Source organism: Petromyzon marinus, chromosome 64 (genome assembly GCF_048934315.1).
Source record: "Petromyzon marinus isolate PM22_M1 ecotype Great Lakes invasive population chromosome 64, UKy_Petmar_22M1.pri1.0, whole genome shotgun sequence".
Lineage (NCBI taxonomy): Eukaryota > Metazoa > Chordata > Hyperoartia > Petromyzontiformes > Petromyzontidae > Petromyzon > Petromyzon marinus.
This window is the reverse complement of record NC_133730.1, coordinates 14397588-14416313: the sequence shown is the minus strand read 5'-3', so window position 1 is coordinate 14416313 and position 18726 is coordinate 14397588.

Below are 18726 nucleotides of genomic sequence, written 5' to 3'. Positions count from 1 at the left end.
TAGACAGACCCCAACATTGAATTATACACTGCGTTACTATACACTACCCTATACGTTAGATTTTAATAATATTAGACTTGTAATATTACACTATGTATTATTTTACCAACCCTACTGTATACCACACTGCTGTAGATTCACTATACAATTACGATACTATATATTACCAAATGAATTATATTAAACATTACACTGAGTACTTTGTTGAACAGGGAATGCTTTGAGCTTGTGGGTTGAATCCATCTGTGTAGAGTTGTGTTATTTCCCAATATGCAAGGTGGGGTCTCAGGGTTCCACTCACACAAACATCTCAATGCAATGGGACCTTTCTGAAAATGCAGTACTTAGACACAATGAAGCTTTCCTGGGTAACTAGTTAACATTGTAATATTAGCATGAGAGATAATGACGTTCACTTATAAGTGCCATTAATAGTACTATACTGTACTTTTAATGAAGACTATTTTACGTAATTTTTTGTAAAAAAGAAATTATATTACAATCTTATATGGAGATTGCGAGTCAGAGTGTTGTGAATAGTGGAGTGAACGTGTGGTGCCATCATTATATTGTTGGTGTGTATATACAGAAAGGCCTATTGGGTGGATAACATTAGGAAATTGGAGGTAGTTTGTCATTGTTGTTTAGAGACAAAATATTACTTGGGTGGATAAGAGGGTAAAATCGTACATGATAGGAACTGCAATATTGTGGAGTTCTGGTATAATGAGTTGTAGTATATATGAATCTTATGTCACCTTAAGTATGCCTTTGTGAGTACACTCGTGACACGGGTGTCATGCGCGTGACCTTTGTCTTTTGTTTCAGATGTGCGAGAGCAACTCCGCTGCGAGTCATGGTGGTGCTGGGAGAATTGCCTTTACCATCGATGGCACTTCACCAGCACCCGTCTCAACCCCACCTCAATCCGGTAGAGTTGCAAGAGCTAAAAAAATAATCTCTTGTGACGTCTGTGGGAAAAAATTCCAGCTGGCATGGTGCCTATAAGCCCACGTAAGAACGCATAAGGAGACCCGTGAGCAATGGTGCGGCATATGTGGACAAAGGTTTGATCAGCCAGGAAAATTCAAAAGGCATTTGAAGAGCCACGAAAAGGATTATATGATAAAGGGTGCACCAGGCTTGGTGAATAACAGCAGTTTTGCCAATGTGGTGTTGAATCCACCGTCGCCCTATGAGATGTGTTCAGTCTGCGGATTTTTAAGTCCTATTGAAATCCTGAAAACTCATGAAAGTCTTCACGCACAGTTCTTGTACAGACCGAAGCCTGAACATGATTACACTTCGACAAAAGATAGCGGCGTTAAGATAAATGACATGAAATCCAATTTTCTTGAATGCTTTGGCCTAGTTCCACATCAACAAACTGCTTCACCAGTCAGTGAGAATAAACCATACGCTGTTCTTGATCCTATTACGAGCATGAAAGTGTTGATGGCCTTGCAGCAGAAGAAGAAGGAAAAGCGAAGTAGACCTAAGCCCATTAAAATAAAGAAGACCACCACCAGCGTCACCAATTGCAGCAGTAGCAACAGCCAGAATTCGGACATCAAGAGGATGGACTGCACGGAAGCAGGAGGCTGCGTGGAGCAGAGCATCCCCAAGGTGGATGAACCCAACCTGGCACCTTTCGGTACGTCCTAGTAATGCACACACTACATTTCATTTGGATGTAATTCATAATTTCACAAATTAGTTAATGTACGCATATGTTGACCATTTTTGTATGCCTGCGCTGAGGAGTCTAGAGATCTGATGTGGTGCTGCTCGGATGTTGGGTTAAACCGTGAAACTCTGGGTTTCAGTCACCGAGCCATGATTAAACTGGCTTCTCATTGATGGTCTTATCCAGTTACCAAACTTCTTCCAGCAAACACTTCTGATGTCGCGTGATGTATAGGAAATTGCAATAACCTCCTAGTGGATAAAAAACGGTCACGAAGGGATGTCATGAGTAGTGCAATGATATCTCCTTCCACGAGCTGTTCTCTTACATGAGGTGGTTCACTGCTGTGTGAGAGTTGCACAGGGATACTTCATCTCATGACATGGAGCCAATAGCACCATTGGAAGGAAACTGAGCAAAATACATTGCTTGACAAATTCCAAAAAGTATCTATTTCTTAACCGGGGTAAATTTTATTTAAACAAGTGGGTAAATTTAGGGAACATTTTTGAATGTATAGACCGAGTCATTTCCACAATGGGAATTTCCTCTTCATTGTACTAACACCTAACTTCCATGTGTATTTACTCGTTCTATTGCAGGTAATTATTGTGTAATTAATGAGCTGTAATAGAATAATCTGGCTCAACCACCTCAATGTTAAATTATAGTTGTTGCTCTGCATCAACATCAACCACACGAAGAAGTGCAAAATGTTGGGGCTTCAAAATAAGCCCCAAAAATGTATTATGATATTTTTCAGGAAATCAGGATCTTGCTTTTCTACTATTTGTACGTATGTTGAACTTCTTTCGTACCATACGTAGCCAACCGTGCTAATCAAAGGTATTTGTTGCTGGCCATTTGGCATTTTGGGCCTTTGGGCCTGTGGTCATCAACCGTGATTGATAAAACGTCCCATATACATTGTAATGCTATGGCATCCACTGCATGGTGATAAATAAATTATGTATTAGCGCGTGCGTGTGCTCAACGGTGGATGTCTTGTGTTCCAGAGGAAAAGCCCTTCCCGTGCAGTGACTGCTCGTACGGAGCGACGCAGAAGTCGAAGCTCAAGAGACACGTCCTGAGCGTTCACCACGTGCCCTTCGATAGCGCGCTGGACTCCGACTGCCCCAAGAAGAGAAGGCGGCTGGCTGGGTGCCGAGACCACGGCTCAACTCTGGATTTGGAGCGCGCACGATGCTCACGGAGAACTCCCTGATGATTTATTTCATCCTGAGGCTGAGGTACCACGTGTGGGGCGATGAACGGAAGGTTTTGTGCAGCGGACATTTCCATGATGAAATTTCGTCACGTTCACTGCTGCGAGGTTACATCTATTGCCGTATATGTTTAGTCAATTGCTGTTTTTTCTGGTATACAATATATTTAATAAATTGTCCAAATTTCATAACAAAGGTTTTTGGGTTAGATCGTGTAAGTATAAATGTGTCATAACCCTACACCACCTGACACAGCCAATTAGTAAGGAATTTGTCACGTAAACAAAACTCCACTTAGTTACTACTTCAGCCCACCGGTGTTTTGGAGAGGAAATCCACAAGATGAGTACGACGTTTCACTGGTAATTACATCCAGCATCATCGGGCGATTTGCCAGAATAGTGAAGCCATCCACCTGCTTCCGGTCTTAAATAGAGAAAGGCGATGTCATCACTGAACCCATCAGGTGCAGAAATCAGAGGCGGGGAGGGGGATTATTGAAATTATATAATTGATTAGTAATAATTAAATTTGTATGTTTCCTCTATAAGTAATGATAAATGTGAGATGTCTTCTTCTTCCACGCGTTTGTTCCACTCACGTGGGGTCCGCCGTCCTTGCCACCTTCTCCACACCGCCCCGTCCCACGCCATCTCTCCCTCCGCTCCTCGGGCCACCACGTTCGACCGCATCACCACATCGCCCCACGTCTTCTTCTTCTGCCTTCATCTCCTCATCTTACAATCACAATAACTTAATAATACGCTTCCAGGCCGCACTAAGCCTGTAGCTGTCAGAGAGGTTAAAATAATAACATTTTTCTCAGTTTCAATGAATTCTCAAATTAGTCTTGGCCAGTAATAATTAGTTTTACACAACATCTTCTTTGGTTCTTTCGGTAAAGTCACGTACAATGAGAATAAAATAATAAATTGATAAAATAAAATAACACAATAATATTATTTTATCAATTTATTATTTTATTCTCATTCTACGTGACTTTACCGAAAGAACCAAAGAAGATGAATCATTGCAGTCACGAAAGCTTTAAATCGAAATTTTACACAACACTTCATCGTTATCAAAATCAATTAAGTGTTCTTGTTGGCAAGCATGTACTGCAACTTCCAACAGTTATGTTTGAGAGTGTTTAATATTTATTTGGTGTTCTTTTAGTCTTGCGCTAATGTTACATCCCGTCTGTGCAATATAACATCTGCCACATAAGCAATTAATCCGATACATACCATCTGTTGATGACTTAGGCAATTCATCTTTAGTACAAGATACAATTTTTTGAATTTTGTGTACCGTGCCAAATCGTACTTAGATTTTTAGCTTTTTGCTTTTCCAAAAGTCGAGCTAATTTGTCAGTCACTCACACGATATATGGTATTTTAATTGTTTAATAACCTGATCACTTTCAGCAGTATTGCTGCTCGATGTTGGTTTGGCATTCACTGCTCTGTTAATTTGAGCATTATTGTAGAAATTCAATCCTAGATTTGAAGCTTTCGTGACTGCAAAGATCCATACTCTTTTGTTCTATTCGGTAAAGTCACGTAGGTAAAAAAAATAAAGCAATGAAAAAATCAAATAAAGCAATAAAAACAAATTATAATGCTTTCTTTTATTTGTTTACCTATGTTACTTTACCGAATAGAACCAAAGAGTATAGAAATTCAATCGTCGCATTTCTTTGACATGTTTAATCTCTCTCCTCAGACTTTCACCATCTGACACTGTTTTAGCCAGATGTATGAGCATCGTGATGAGAGAGGTTTTCTGTGCGGGGTGATGATCCGAATCTGCATTCAGATAGGCATCAGTATGCATTCCCTTTCGGTAGATGCTGTGTGTGTTATTTTACCATTTAGACTTCGTCCGATAAATCACCTCTCCCAAGGAAATAAGTATTTAGAGGCCACACCGGACCGGGTGGGGGGGGGGGGGGAAGTTTATCGTTGTGTCTGTTGCTGCGAGCAGACGGCGCGCAATGGAGAGCTTGCTCAGAGCGGAGCTGGGCACGGACTCAGCGAGGACGCTGGGCGCTTCGGCCGGTGGAGGCTGCATCAGCACCGGGCAGAGCTACGAGACGGGGCGCGGACACGTGTTCACCAAGATCAACGCCAAGAGCGGGGCACCCTCCTCTACGCCTCCTCTACACCTCCTCTACGCCTCCTCACTACGCCACCTCAACACCTCACCTCCTGTACCCTCCTCTTTGCCTCCTCTACACCATCTTGCATCCTCGCCTCAACCTTCATTCATTCAGCCCTGTATCACTTTTTTTTCGCTGCGACTACTAGCACCACCGTGGTGAATGTTGCAGTGAACTTCCCCTCGTTGATTCCCCCCTCCACACACGTTAAGGGACTCGGTCTACCAGACACTTTGACCGCTTCGTCTCATCCACTCCGCGTTCAACCACCGCGCCTCACTGCAGGTCACAAGAATGCACTCAACTAAACAACTCGGTCACCCACTCATCCAGTCACTAACTCAATCACCCTATCACACACTCATCCAGTCACCCACGCATCCAGTCACCCACGCAATCACCCTATCATCCAGTCACCCACTAACTCAATCACCCTATCACACACTCATCTCGTCACTAATTCAATCACACACTCAGCTAGTCACTCAGTCAATCATCCTATCACACACTCATCCAATCACCCACTCATCCAGTCACCCATTCATCCAGTCACCCACTCATCCAGTCACCCACTCATCCAGTCACCCATTCAATCACGCACTCATCCACTCACCCACTCATTCAGTCACCCACTCATTTAGTCACCCACTCAATCACCCACTCATCTAATCACCTACGCATCCAGTCACCCACGCATCCAGTCACTCACGCATCCGGTCACTGACTCAATCACCCTATCACTCACTCCTCCACTCGTTTACTCAAACACTCACCCATTTACTCACCCACCCACTCACCACCATGCAGGTCACCTCACTCTTCTTTTCAGATTAATCAGTTTGCACTGCTCCACTCTGGAATCCACACCCGGTCTTCCTGTTTTCCCAAACTCTTGCAACAATAAACTTGATCCATTTAAGAAACACGTTTCTTTGATCTTAATGATCTAATTACTCATTGGACAGTTATGTATTATAATTTTTTGTTGTTGCTGGCCGCTTGCCGTTTTGTATTGTGTGGGGTGTGCATCGCTGTCAACCCCTTATCAGTGCCTACCTTATTACAGACCAATTCAGACCTTGTTGGTCACCCCGTGCCCCTTATAAATCTCAACGTTCATCCTACAAAGTCCCATCACAAGGGAGAAACACACTCATTTTCCCCCAACAGAATGCGGGTAAACCGTGTGGGTTGGCGGCTATGGGTTTTGTTGTGTTTAGGAGTCCAAGTTATAGGACTGCACCATGGGTTGTGCGTGGTTCTCATTGGTGGGAGATTCCCTTCGCTGTGTTGCACGCCAGTGGCTGGGGGCTGCCTGGGGCCAGAGACGTGTGAGCCGGTCCCAATGTGCACCGGCAAACATTTACCGCCAGGTGGCCCCAGTGTTTATTGCCCGTCCACACGTGGATACCTGAAGCCCATGTCAATCCACTGCTGGATGAGTCCCGCAATGAAGATACAATCAGTACATCCACTTAGCTTTTGGACTCCACCTGTTCCATTGGCGGCTGAATGCGACTATAAATGTGCATACGTTAGAGACTGGTTAATGCGCATAGAAATCAAACCAATTGACCTACGACCTTTGCCCCATCAACTTTTGTAGAATTTTAGATGTGCATTACAGCTACTTTAGCCGGGTGGTTGTGGTGGCTATGTATGCCTGTAAACCACCACTACGTGGAGGTGAGGGTTGGTGGATTACAAAAATATTGCGACAACTCCCACCCCTTGGTCGTCAAGGAGGTAGAGAAGGCGGTGTCGAATAATGTGGACTCCGCCTGTTCCATCTGTAGATTTGTGATAGAGCGTTGGCCCCCCCATTTGCTTGGATTTCTCCAGGTGCTCCGATTTCCTCCCACATGTAAACACTCATTAATCTTGATTTGAAGCTTTCGTGACTGCAGGAATCCTTACTCTTTGGTTCTTTCTGTAAAGTCACGTAGGTAGAAAAAATAATAATGGATCACGACGTTTCTATCGCCACACAAGCAATCTCACTGAGTCTCAAGACTCTTGTTCAGGAGGGGCCTGCCACCTTTTCGCAGGAGTAATTTGGATGTTTGGCTAGTACCAGTTACATTGTATGTTGTTGTTGTTTTGCCATGGGAGTAAACCCATACAGAGAAAGGGACCATAATTAGAAAAGCGAAGCCAGGCAGTCCTTCAGAAGATGTCATGCACGGGCGTGACCACTGCACCACCCTGCCGCCCAAACAAATGTAATTTAAATAATGTACAATACTGGCAAATAAACCCTATTAGTATCAACTGAATTTCTGGACAATCTGGCATGTGTATAGCTGCATCGGTGTTTCTAAAAGTCGTGTTCACATTGCCTGAAATTAATAATATTAAGAACAGGTTTCCCACCTCTGGTTTCGTTTGACTTACCGGTTGTCCTCATTATGTGTGTCACAGATAATATGGCAAGGAAAATATTACGCAGCACGAGTTTCAGGATTAGGGCAATTATGGTGACACACGTGACCCCCTCTACACAAGTAACAGCTGAGAGTCAATGCTGTGGTGCTGTGCGATTGGTGCAAGCGACCCATCATCGTGTTTTGATGTTGAGCTGTTAAAATTGCACTGTTGTGGGGTGAGGTCAAGGCCGATGACTGCTTCCAGCGGTGTCAAGATCAGCATTTTGAAGAGGCTCGCAGAGGAAGATACTGGGCACTAGGGTGCAGTCTCTCTCCATGAACAACAGAGGGCAGAGGAGCGACACTCACAACAATTATTGGCGGAGCACAAGGCGTATAAAACACAAATTTGGAAGAAAGTTTACCTCGGGGAGTTAACCCACAACACCTGGGTCTGTCCCGCGTGTTCACACGATAACGCGTTTTCACTACAACGCGTTTTCTTTACTTTAGGGAACGCTTTTCGCACAACGCGGAACGCGCTCCGTCACAACGCGCTTTCTGAGCCACAGTGTGTCTCTTAGTTCTTGCAAGCTAAGCTGGAGTGAGTCTCTCTCATTAAGGCCACATGGCCACACTGTGTCTCTTAGTTCTTGCAAGCTAAGCTGGAGTGAGTCTCTCATTAAGGCCACATGGCCACACTGTGTCTCTTAGTTCTTGCAAGCTAAGCTGGAGTGAGTCTCTCATTAAGGCCACATGGCCACACTGTGTCTCTTAGTTCTTGCAAGCTAAGCTGGAGTGAGTCTCTCATTAAGGCCACATGGCCACACTGTGTCTCTTAGTTCTTGCAAGCTAAGCTGGAGTAAGTCTCTCTCATTAAGGCCACATGGCCACACTGTGTCTCTTAGTTCTTGCAAGCTAAGCTGGAGTCAGTCTCTCTCATTAAGGCCACATGGCCACACTGTGTCTCTTAGTTCTTGCAAGCTAAGCTGGAGTCAGTCTCTCTCATTAAGGCCACATGGCCACACTGTGTCTCTTAGTTCTTGCAAGCTAAGCTGGAGTGAGTCTCTCTCATTAAGGCCACATGGCCACACTGTGTCTCTTAGTTCTTGCAAGCTAAGCTGGAGTCAGTCTCTCTCATTAAGGCCACATGGCCACACTGTGTCTCTTAGTTCTTGCAAGCTAAGCTGGAGTGAGTCTCTCTCATTAAGGCCACATGGCCACACTGTGTCTCTTAGTTCTTGCAAGCTAAGCTGGAGTCAGTCTCTCTCATTAAGGCCACATGGCCACACTCTGTCTCTTAGTTCTTGCAAGCTAAGCTGGAGTGAGTCTTTCATTAAGGCCACATGGCCATACTGTGTCTCTTAGTTCTTGCAAGCTAAGCTGGAGTGAGTCTCTCATTAAGGCCACATGGCCACACTGTGTCTCTTATTTCTTGCAAGCTAAGCTGGAGTCAGTCTCTCTCATTAAGGCCACATGGCCACACTGTGTCTCTTAGTTATTGCAAGCTAAGCTGGAGTGAGTCTCTCTCATTAAGGCCACATGGCCACACTGTGTCTCTTAGTTCTTGCAAGCTAAGCTGGAGTGAGTCTCTCATTAAGGCCACATGGCCACACTGTGTCTCTTAGTTCTTGCAAGCTAAGCTGGAGTGAGTCTCTCATTAAGGCCACATGGCCACACTGTGTCTCTTAGTTCTTGCAAGCTAAGCTGGAGTGAGTCTCTCATTAAGGCCACATGGCCACACTGTGTCTCTTAGTTCTTGCAAGCTAAGCTGGAGTAAGTCTCTCTCATTAAGGCCACATGGCCACACTGTGTCTCTTAGTTCTTGCAAGCTAAGCTGGAGTCAGTCTCTCTCATTAAGGCCACATGGCCACACTGTGTCTCTTAGTTCTTGCAAGCTAAGCTGGAGTCAGTCTCTCTCATTAAGGCCACATGGCCACACTGTGTCTCTTAGTTCTTGCAAGCTAAGCTGGAGTGAGTCTCTCTCATTAAGGCCACATGGCCACACTGTGTCTCTTAGTTCTTGCAAGCTAAGCTGGAGTCAGTCTCTCTCACTAAGGCCACATGGCCACACTGTGTCTCTTAGTTCTTGCAAGCTAAGCTGGAGTGAGTCTCTCTCATTAAGGCCACATGGCCACACTGTGTCTCTTAGTTCTTGCAAGCTAAGCTGGAGTCAGTCTCTCTCATTAAGGCCACATGGCCACACTCTGTCTCTTAGTTCTTGCAAGCTAAGCTGGAGTGAGTCTTTCATTAAGGCCACATGGCCATACTGTGTCTCTTAGTTCTTGCAAGCTAAGCTGGAGTGAGTCTCTCATTAAGGCCACATGGCCACACTGTGTCTCTTATTTCTTGCAAGCTAAGCTGGAGTCAGTCTCTCTCATTAAGGCCACATGGCCACACTGTGTCTCTTAGTTATTGCAAGCTAAGCTGGAGTGAGTCTCTCTCATTAAGGCCACATGGCCACACTGTCTCTTAGTTCTTGCAAGCTAAGCTGGAGTCAGTCTCTCTCATTAAGGCCACATGGCCACACTGTCTCTTAGTTCTTGCAAGCTAAGCTCGAGTCAGTCTCTCTCATTAAGGCCACGTGGCCACACTGTGTCTCTTAGTTCTTGCAAGCTAAGCTGGAGTGAGTCTCTCATTAAGGCCACATGGCCACACAGTGTCACTTAGTTCTTGCAAGCTAAGCTGGAGTCAGTTTCTCTCATTAAGGCCACATGGCCACACAGTGTCTCTTAGTTCTTGCAAGCTAAGCTGGAGTCAGTCTCTCTCATTAAGGCCACATGGCCACACTGTGTCTCTTAGTTCTTGTAAGCTAAGCTGGAGTCATTCTCTTTTCGACATGTCTCACCAAATTCTGTAATAATAATGTTCCAGTTTCTCTATATGTTTTTTTAATTTAGATTTAAATAAATCTACATTTTAAAATCCACAATTCTGGCTGCCTCCTGATGATGCTGGTTGTAATTACTGGCGAAACGACGTACTCAGATTGTTAATGTTGCGGCTTTGCTCTCTAACACACAACCGGTGTGTTGTACTAGTAACGAATTGGCATGTTCTGTTTAAGTGACAAACCTTACTAATTGGCTGTGTCGGGTGGTGGTGGGTTTACTGACATATTTTTATATTTATGCAATCTTACCCAAAAAACCTGTATTATGTAAAAATACATTTATTTTCCTCCTTTCTTTTTGGACAGTTTCAAATCTCTAACGTCTTTCAAATTGTTCTGATGTACAGTGCTACATTTCAAATTACTGTCATGTTTGCAACGGGTTGTTTAAAATATATTTAAATGGTGTAGATTCACGTTTAAACTCGCTTCGAATCTGCATTCATCATTTTCTTCTTTAGCAGTCCGTAACCACAATTGGTACATCGATGCATGACCCATTTGATTATGGTTTGTTGGTCTTAATTTATCAATTAAAATGTTATTGAGTGTGCCAAATCCTAAAGAGTGGCGTTTGAGTCGACGTTATTTATTTTATATTCACATGTGAAACGCCTGTGCACATGAATGTAATCCAGTTACACACTCTCCTACTTGTTCATCAACTCTCTTCGTGGTGTAGATTTGATGGCTTGTATAGCAACCATAAACAAACACAACAAGTCCGGGTGACTCATGATCCATGATTCACGATGCCAGTGGGCCAGGTTTCACTCTCAACTCTCTACCTGTGTGGCATGAATAAAACGCACCTGTAAATTTGACCTGAAATGATTGCACAACAATTGCCCCGCCTTCATGCGATGTTTATCCTCCACTGTTTATCTGGCTTTGACCTGAATTATATAAAAGTGCGGCTCTGCAACTGCTGTAGAGTCACATTTGTAAAAACGCATTTTACGATATGAACAGCGCATTGAAAACGCGTACTATTTTATGTATTGTTTAACAAGTGTGTTTACAAATCCACACTGAGAAACACGATGATTGACAGAGGGGAGTAAATTATTTTTTAGATAGTGTATGTAAATAGAGCTACTGTAGGTAAGTAGTTTTCAGTTTTAAAGGCATAGTTTAACAAGACAACACTTGCCACCATCCTTCAAACCCATTGGTGAAAAAAAGCAAAGTTTATGTTTACATTATAACACAATGTTAACATTATATATAATATATAATGTTTACATTATATATAATATATAATATAATGTTTATGCAAGAGCCGGGGACTTATGAGACCCCGGGGTCCCGCCATAAGGTTCATATGAATGGTTACCTAATAACTTTTGAAACACGGTAATCGCTGTGAAGTGCAGTTTCCAATTCTTATTGTTCACTCAATCTCTCTGGCCTTTCTATGCAATATGAAGAAGGGTCATTGCCCGAAACGTCGCTTATCGGATTTTTTTTCCCTTTTTCAAGGCCCCAGTGCTACTGATGCATGAATTTGTTTGGTATTTGAAATGATACGAAGGCTCAGCAAGTGATTCCTTGCAGACATAAACAGAAGCGATACGCGCCACCCCAGCCACCCATGTCGCGAATCAATTGATTATCGCGATTGAGGGCTCGTAAATAAATTCTAGATTCAACGCCTTGTTTTAAAACGTGAACACAGCCGGCTCTAGTGACTGGAGTGGGTGCGTGTTGGACAATGTGAAACAATGACACGCAACGTATACAAATCTAAAACATAAATTCTTACGCACGCGATCCGGTGTGCATATCGCGATCTTCAGGATGAATGATCACGTCCGAATCAATGCGTCGTCGTTGCTCCCCTAGCATGCGCTCTGCGTAACCCGCTCGTGTTGTTGTTGTTGTTTGCGGCAGAGTTTAGGACCTTCGTGGCCAAGAGCCGCAGCTCCCGAGGCAAAGGAGTGATGGCACGCTTCAAGGTGCCGGACTTGCTGAAGCATCTCATGGAACGATACGGGGCTCCGGATATTCACGATCTGGGCATCCGTATCACCAGCATACCTCTGGGCATTTCCGTACGTGCCGTGCCTGCGTGTATGAGCGTGTGTGTGTGTGTGTACGTGTGTATGCATTGCGTCGCTTGTTGACTGCGAATTGTATTATTATTATTATTGGATGCCTCAAGTAGACTCTTTGGTTCTTTCGGTAGAGTCACGTAGGTATAAAATAAAATAAATCACGACGTTTCGGGCGCAACACAAGCGTCCGTCATCAGGTGGGAAAGCCTTGGTGTGCTGCTGAGGCAGACTGTTTTAAATGGTTTGAAATGTGTGTAGCCCATGGGTCATAAAGAAGTGGCCACGGCTAGTGATGTTAACGTGAGAAATTAGCGTGTAACTGTAAGGTAGGAAAGCGGCCTCCTCCTCGATTTTACGTGACTTTACCGAAAGAACCAAAGAGTGTGGATTCCTGCAGTCGCGAAAGCTTCAAATCAAGATTGCCTCAAGTATGTATTGTTGTTGCCCTTGAGGGGGTTTACTTTCTGAATTAAATGCGTTCTGGAATTGCTGACACACAGCCACAACGTACGTGTTGCTGTGTTCACACCTGAGAGTGACACTGCATCAGCCTTTTACCAATATTCCCCCGCCCCTGCGTTTGCCTTACACGGCCACAATGCTGAGCTATCCTTAGTTGCTCAGGCACACAAGTTTCACACCTGTCTCCCTGTCAAGTGAATGTGGTGTATCCTTTTGTCATGCAGTCTGAGACAGACTTCCAACACGACTTCAGTTTTGGGGGTGCAGTGCTGTGACAAGAGCACTGAAGTAACTGCTCGTGTAAGTACATCATGTTAATATATATCGTATTGAAGGCTGAGGCCTATTTTACTTTACCGTTCCTTACAGAAATATTCTTTCCCGAGTCTTTGTGCATTTGTCGCTTGTTTCAGAGGTTCGCGATTCGATCCCAGGAGTCGCCCTAGTTAATATTGCGGGTGTATTATCCAAAACTGCATTTCTATATGCTTCACAAATAATGTAAAAAAAAAAATCCCGTGTTGTTATTAATGAATGAGGAGGACATGTGTGCCGGCGTCAGAATCAAAATTTGCAAATCTAAACAAGTACTCAGAAATGACTGGATTGGGTAAAACCACAAGTATATATGTTGAACTTCTTTCGCACTGTACGTAGCCAACTGTGCTAATCGGAGGTGTGGAGGGCAACAAACTGAACACAAAAAGCAGTTCTAAAGAAATTCTTTTCAATCTAGATTTAAAAGTGCATAGCTCCAATGGCTTCCTAATATCGGAAGGAAGAGCATTCCAGTTGGCCGCAGAAGCCCATCTGAAAGCGAGTGATGCGGTAACTGTCTTTGTTCGATGGCTTGCCAAAAGCCACTGCTGCTAGGATGATCCACCAATCCCATCTCTCGATTGCAATCGTGCATTAGCAGCACACCTTGCATTCGCTGTTGAACCACTCGTCCATCACGTGTTCCATCATCGCAACTACAGCACTGCCCTGCACCTGTGGCCGCCACAGTTGCTAACATTGTGTTGTTTGTTGAGGTGATCGGCAAGGCCCAGAAAGGCGAGTGGGAGGTGATGGACCGTGGGCTGGCTCGCATCGAGTGTGACATCAAGCAGGAGGTGGAGGGCCGGCCACACAAGATCAAGAAATACCTGTTGGAGTCGTTCCCCTTGCCAGGGACGAGCGCCGATCTTCGCCGACAGTTCACGACACAGCCGGCGACCAAGATGGTGCTGCAGGTCTTCCAGAATGCCGAGGACATCTTTGTGAATAAGCTGAAGAAGGTGGGGCCCATGGCGTCTGGACTTAATGCAACAAAATTACCGTGCGAGAAAGTCCATGCATTTGCTTACATTTGTCAAAGATTTTCCATAATACATTTGTCCTCGGAATTATTTAATGAGTGATAATCGCCATACGTTTCAAGTCTGTGGATACTTCCACCATTATCAAAAAAACTTTCTCTACCACTGAATTAACTCTCCTCTATAATATTTAGGGCTATCGCTTTCACAAAATTCAGTCACACGTTGAGACAAAAGTAAGGGGGGGGCATTGAAATTGGTCGGACATCTATGCATGTGTCACCTTCTATTTGTCCCAACAGAGTGATATGGCTGCAAGTGGTTTGGGTCCTTTATTGTTTCCACCACCAGTGTGTGCAGGACTTCCTGGGGCAGGTGAAAGGGGACACGCTGGCCAGGAAGCTGTTTCAGTTGGCTCTGTGCTGTGGCTCCCTCGAGACTCCTCGCGACCTCGTGGTCAAGGAGAAACCGGCCGCGTTTCTCGGCAACATCAGCACTCCCGACACCAGACCGCCGCTTCTTCCGGGGAGTAAGGAGACAAACTTGCATATACAGTAGACTCTCGATTATCCGCGCTAATTACGGGGAAGATGGCTGCGGATGATAAAAAATCTCGGATGATCCAAAGATATCTATTTTCTGCGGATCTCTATGCCACAAACTAACGATCAACCGATCAATGCACGTGGTCGGTGATAAAACTTTCCTGCTCCCGAGCAGAAGACTCGGCCCTCTAAGTGGATAGCAGAGCCACGCCAATCACCATCAATCAAACTCCACCCACTGTTGTAAAGATATGCAACTACTGTACTGTCGAGGTGATCACGTAGATTTCGGATTCATGGGCGCACATATTTGCTCGATATAAGCACGTGACTTGTAACAAACATTTCCAAGAATTACAATGTATAACTATTTTTAGATTATTAATTTGGGCCTAAGGGAAAATCCATGAGTTATTAATAAGTAAAAATCTCATGTGCGTGGTTAATCCGCAAATCAGATAAACCGCACACGGATAATCAAGAGTCTACTGGATTGCACGCGCGCTGAATTGTCGTAGCTTCTCTAAACACCTTATTTCACATCTCGTATCGATTATTACTAATGCATTAGTAAGAGTTTGGCATATCACGACGCATCAGTTTGTCAGATCTACATCGAGATGACCCGGGTGGCTGAGAGAGATTATTAGCATTGAGCTGGAAACGCTGAGATCCTGGGTTCGAATCTGGGTAACCACCTGTGATTAAACTTGCTTTTGTCAAGTGCAGCCAGTTGATGGTCTCAGCTCGGTCATTAATGACTGTCAAAAAAACCCAAGACATACTAAATGGCTATGCACTTAATTTGACCAAGTCCAATATCGGCTCAACAGAGTGGGTGGGAATGTGCTTCCCTTTACTCTGTGGACCAGAGGTCACTAGAAGCAATGTCAGAGGTAGCTTTGTGATGTTCTCTTCTGCGGGCCATTCTCCAATAGGACGGGTTCCGCTGCTCCGTGAGAGATCCGAGTGGATACTCCGTCTCATTACACGATATCGAAAGCACAATCTGAATAAAATGTAGTTTCTTGTATTGTACATAGGGGGTCAGACCACGGAGGACCTTCAGAATGCTGAGTGTGATCTTGAAATTAATCCTGGACTGGTTCGGGGGATAGTTGAACAATTCGAATATTGGGGCGATATCGTCTTGCATACGGGTGCGAGAAGTCTGCCAGTGGTTTTTTTAGTCCATCTAGATTTTTGGGTTAGATCATGTAAACATGCACTCAATAATACGCTTTAATATGCACTATTTATGTGACCTAACCCAAAAATCTCTATTATGGGTAATATTGGTCGCGAAGGCCTTCGTGTTAAACTTGTTTTTTGAGTCATCTGGAGAGTGATGATGAAACTTATCGGGAGGCCGTAGATGAGACGTGGGGGGTGGGAGGGCAGAGAGAGAGTTGCAGTTGTTGAGCCTATTGGAGTGAGTTACAGCATCGTTGTCCTCTCCTACAATGGCATTGCTTGTCTCCTTCGCAGAGGCGGTAGCCGAGCATCTGGTCCGTCTGCTGAGCCACGCAAGTAAGATGGCAGAGCCCCTGGGCCTACCCGCGCTGTCACGCGTGGAGAAGCAGCTTGCCGAGCTTTTGACTCGCGCAACCTCCCCAACCTGGGCCTCGGCTCCTTCTTGGACATCCTCCATCGCAACGCACAGGTGCGTACGTGGCGTGCGTGAGCCCACCCGCCTCCAGCTGGTAAGAGGCAGTACAGCAAGTAGGTGTACGACACTGCCCGTGCAAAGTTTGAGTGTACTTATCGCCTCCGAGTGGCGCTCAATGTTAAGTTTGTTTCCAAAATTGTGCGCGGTAATATTAGTTTATTATTACCAACTTAAAACTCATTTGTCGATAACTCAAATACGTTTAAGCTTTATTCAATCACTGCCAATGCAGAGCACAACAAAGTGTCACGTAAGATGCATGGGTTTTCTCTTGTCACTCTTAAAAAATATCTGTGAATTTGGCAAACATCCCAAAGGTAGATATTGAAAATCACCGTTAAAATTGAGTGTACAGCGGTGACATTCAGATAAAATATATGATAACACTATATATGCAAAGTGGACGGGTGGCTCAGAGATCAAAGCGGTGCGTTGGCAATAATGAGATTCTGGGCTTGAATCTGGATTTTGACTGCTTGGGTTGAAACCGAGGTCTCAAGTCTTATCAAGTCGATCGTCCGAGCCCCGTCACCAGCGACTGCACAAAATTACAGTCTCATTAAACTTGGGTTTTGCACTTCATTTTCCTAATTCCATCTCTGAGATAACAATTTCAGCTTGACTCTCGTGCGCCGCACAATCTCATAACACAGCTAATGTGAAAGTGTTGGCTCCTATTGTGTACAAGATAAAAGGCCACCCACCGCATTTTATGACACAGGGCCTGCACGGCTATGCGAGATTTACGAATGGATGATTTATTTGTCTCTTGACATTACGCCGATAGCGCATTTGGAAAACTAAAATTGAGAACGAATTTTGTGTTAATTTGCAAACTTAAATCTGTATTATTTAATCAGTTTTCGTGCACTGCATTGTGAGATGCAGCTCCATGCGTATCGTTTAGCTTTAAGCCGGTGTTTGCCTTGCGGTCGCCTCGGTGTCAACCAACTGATATTGACGGATTTGTTGTGTCTGTGGTAGCTGTTGGAGGAGACTGGGGTTGTGATCTCCGTCCTGGGTTGATCTGGAGCCAGAGAGAGGAGCCGGAGAGCGGCAGCCCTCTCCCCGCGAGCGAGGAGTCGAGTAGCGGCTGCTCTCACTCGAGCGAGGAGTCCTTGAGCCCGCAGCCCTCTCGAGATCAGCCCTCCCCCGGGTGGGGAGCCGGGGGCCCGCGTCCCCCACAACTGACAACCTGTGTACCAACTGGCTGAGTGAGAGTTTGTGTGTATTTGAGCGTAATCGTGCCAGTGTTTAGCTGTACCAGGGAGTTTGATGCAGCAGAGTGTTTCGGTGTAGCAGGGTGTCTGGATTGTGCCGGCACACTATCCTTCTATCCGTAATGTCGTAGGGTGAGGTCCATTAAAAGTTTACTCGGACCCCAACCTGTCAAAGCGCCTAATCATGGAACGTGGTTCTCAACATCGTCCCTCACCCATGCTACGTACCTTTGAGACGTCCTGCTTTTACAAATGTTGATGAACTGGAGGGCAAAGGTCTGGAGGACCCCACATGGAGTCTGGTTTCTCACACCCAAGCCTCCTGTGACATTTCTGGAGGCTTCTCTGGGATCTTTGTCCCATTTATTGAGTGCGTATTTGGCTTACTTCTGGCTTCGTCCCAAGACGTCATCCAGTTGGGAAATACCCGAAGGTTGTGGGAGTCGCCCCGTGCTTCAGTTTATTTCCAACCCTCGCAATGGCCGGATGCTCACCAGCCGGAAGTCTTTTGCTGCATACACCACGACCGAGGTGTTGAGAGCAGCCATCTCGTGGCTGGTCGGCAATGGAGATGGTATTGTCGATTTGGGGAGCGTGAGTCTGTGGCGTTGGTGGTGCTGCTGTCACGGAGGCGACACGAGTTTAGGAAATTCAGTTTTGTGGGTTTCCTGTAGGGAGCACTGAAAGATCCTCCCTTCCTCTTTCTCCACCCTTTGTCTGTTGTCTCCATGTCCCCGTTCAACTCTTTCTACGCCGCTTTCCTTGAATGTGCAGCCGCCTTTACGGCCTCCCCTCTCCCCTTCTCTCCACCTCCAACTCATCTCCGTCGTAATCTCCTCCCCTTTGTTCAGGCTCTTCCCTTTCTTCCTCAGTCTATGGATGGGGTTATTGTTTATCCGGCTCTTATACAAAAAATGGAGCTTATTTAGCCTTTGAATAGGATTTTGTTTTCTTTCGGTAGCGTGTTGCGCACCTAGGGAAGATCGAGCCACGCCACCGGTTCCCATTATCAAAATCTTTGTCAACTTGTCTCCCTCGGTAGGAATGCCTTTCCTTCTCCAGGAGGCAATTGTTGTTCTCTCTCACCTCCGTTATTTCTTCCGATGCGCTTTCTTAATCTCGCTTGCTGTGTCTCGACT